At 42.4% G+C, this 3064-nt stretch overlaps 1 non-coding gene across 1 annotated transcript; it reads left to right on the plus strand.

The window, feature by feature from the left end:
• The first annotated feature begins 2550 nt into the window (after positions 1-2550).
• LOC127741853 (small nucleolar RNA R71) lies at positions 2551-2658 on the plus strand. The gene has a single exon (XR_008003058.1). It is a non-coding gene; the product is annotated as a small nucleolar RNA R71 (small nucleolar RNA).
• The last annotated feature ends 406 nt before the right edge of the window (positions 2659-3064 follow it).

A 3064-nucleotide genomic window follows, 5' to 3' on the forward strand; every position in this document is an offset into this window, starting at 1 on the left:
ATGGAGTTCGGTTGGGTTGAGGTAGAATGAGTCTTGAAGGAATGTGTTTTGAGAAAAAGGAGAAGAGGTGCGTTTGATGAATCTTTGAGAGAGACTGGATTGGTGAAGGTTCTTTATATAGATGGGTGGTGGTAGTTGAATGGCGTAGATCAATTGCACGGCCTTGATGGTGAACGGTTGGGGTTTGGTGCAAGGTGAGCACAAGGATCATCATAAGGTGTGTTCAAACCACACTTGGTGTGCTTTGAACACCAAACTTATCATGTACTATATGTTACATGTAGAGGGGCTTTATGTTAGTTGTCAAGATTAATCTGAACTTCCATGGAAATTACCTTATTGCTGTTATTAGAAACTAAAAAAAAAAGTTATAGAACATGGGTTGCCTCCCATGAAGTGCTTCTTTAACGTCATTAGCTTGACGTTTGGTTCTTGTCAAGGTGGCTGATAGTGCTTGAAGTCCTCCCCTCTTGCAGTGAACCTATGTCCATTAGCTTTGTTGATAAGCTCCATATGTTCTAAGGACATGATTTTATTGATGGTATACACTGGGGGCAGCTGAGATGGAATAGTGGGAAGGTGAGGTGGTATGGTTGGGAAGTATGTAGAGATCACTTCATCACCTGGAGAGAAATCTTCTATAGGAATTTTCTTGTTTCTCCATCTTCTGGGTACTTTCTTCCTTGTTTCTATTAGTGTTATCTTGCTTCCTACAGATTCTTCTTCTAAGGGATTTTTGTTGCTAGCTTTGCATGGCTCTGGTGGTTCTGGTTTCTTTTGGATACCCTTTTGATATGGTTCTTCCAGAGCACATGGCTTTCCAACCAATGGGGCTTCTATTTGAATTGTTTCCGCTTCACTGCTTGTTTCTTGCATCAATGCTTCCTTGGTTGGCTCCTTCATCAACTCTCTGTTATCATGATCTGATTGTTGTGAAGGTTTAAAGACATTGAAGGTGCGCTGCTCATCATGTATCCTCAGTACCAGCTCTCCTCACTCTACGTCTATGAGTGCTCTGGCTATGGCTAGGAATGGTCTTCCCAGAATGATGGGGTAGATAGGATTCTCATCCATTTCCAGAACAACAAAATCTGTGGGAAGGTAGTAGCCCCCAACCTTTATCAGCACATTTTCAACCACTCCTATTGCTTGTCTTTGAGTTTTGTCAGCTAATCTGATAATTACATCAGTGGGAGTTAGTTCATTGATTTGGAGCCTCTTCACGAGGGAGAGAGGCATTACATTGATGCTTGCTCCCAAGTCACAAAGCCCTTTGTCAATCATTGTTTCTCCTATGGCACAAGGGATGGGGAAACTCCCTGGATCCTCCTTCTTTGTAGGTGCCCCTGGTTGAATGAGGGCACTGCAGTCCTTGTTCATCTTTATGTTTTGTCCACCTTTCAATGGACTCTTTCTGGCTAGTAGCTCCTTTATATACTTGATGTAGAAAGGCATCTGTTGGAGGGCTTTAATGAATGGTATATTTATATCTAGAGATGCAAACATATCAAGAAACCTTGAGTACATTCTCCCTGCTATACCACCTTTAAGCCTGTGGGGAAAAGGTGCATATGGGTTCAATACCTCCTTCTTCTTTAGCTCTTCCTTGGATGTAAGCTGAGTTTCACATCTTCCTTCCTCCTGGCTTTCCTTTTGGTTATTTTGAAGGTGCTCTACTCCATTCATACTCCCCTCATCACTTGTGGTTATCATTTTGCATTCCTCCCATCTCACTTTCTTTGTTTCTCCTCTTGGATTATTCTCTGTATCACTGGGGAATCCATCAGTGGGTTTGGGAATTTGTTGAGATAGGTACCCTACTTGGGATTCCAATCTCTTGATGTTTTCTCCTTGGTTCTTGATATTAGCTCGCACTTCTTCCTTAAACTCTTTGTTGTCTTGGACTTCTCTGCATATGTTTTCAAGTAGAGCCTCAATCTTTGAAAGCCTATCATCTGTCAATGATGGTGGGTTGAGATTAGGTGGTTGAGAAGGTTGGTTAGATGGATGTTGGTAATATCTCTGTGAGGTGTTTTGATTAGTAGCATTGTTGTTGGAGTTGAAGTTGTGGCGTCTCTGATCTTGCCCTTGGTCTTGTTGATTTCCCTATCCAAAGTTGGGGTGATTCCTCGATCCAGAGTTGTAAGTTTTGGAGTATGGATCATGGACTTGTCTAGGTGAGTTTCCCACATAGTTGGCTTGCTCCCAGTCACCTTCTTCTCCTATGTTTACTCCTTCTTGAGTTGGTGATGAGGTGATGGCTGCTGCAACTTGGTTCTCTTCCACCTTCTTGGTAAGATCTGCTAGCTGCTTGGTGATCATCTTATTTTGGGCTAACAGTGCATCCATGTGGTTCAGCTCTATTACTCCTCTAGTGTTGCTTCTTTCGGAGGCATAGAAGTAATCATTCTCAGCAACTATTTCAATGACATCTATGGCTTCTTCAATGGTTTTCTTCTTGTTTAAAGAGCCTCCTGATGAATGATCCACAGCCTTCTTTGACTCATAGGAAAGACTTTCATAGAAGATGTGAAGTTGAACCCACTCATTAAACATCTCTGGTGGGTATCTCCTTGTCAAGTCTTTGAATCTCTCCCATGCTTCATAAAGTGTCTCACCATCTTGTTGTCTAAAAGTCTGCACCTTAGTTCTTAGCCTATTGATCCTTTGAGAAGGATAAAATCTTGCTAAAAACTTGTTCACTACCTCTTCCCAATTGGTCAAGCTCTCCTTTGGAAAGGATTCAAGCCACTTGGATGCCTTGTCCCTGAGTAAAAAGGGGAACAAGAGCAACCTATAGACATCGGGGTGGATTCCATTGGACTTCACCGTGTTACAAATCCTCAAGAAGGTGGTCAAGTGTTGGTTAGGGTCTTCTTGAGCACCTTGGTGCACGAAATTGTGATCATCAATGGCGCAATCAACATGGTACGCTCAATTGCAATCTCAACTGTTTATCACAACTTCGCACAACTAACCAGCAAGTGTACTGGGTCGTCCAAGTAATAAACCTTACGCGAGTAAGGGTCGATCCCACGGAGATTGTTGGTATGAAGCAAGCTAT

Source organism: Arachis duranensis, chromosome 9 (genome assembly GCF_000817695.3).
Source record: "Arachis duranensis cultivar V14167 chromosome 9, aradu.V14167.gnm2.J7QH, whole genome shotgun sequence".
Classification (NCBI taxonomy): Eukaryota; Viridiplantae; Streptophyta; class Magnoliopsida; order Fabales; family Fabaceae; genus Arachis; species Arachis duranensis.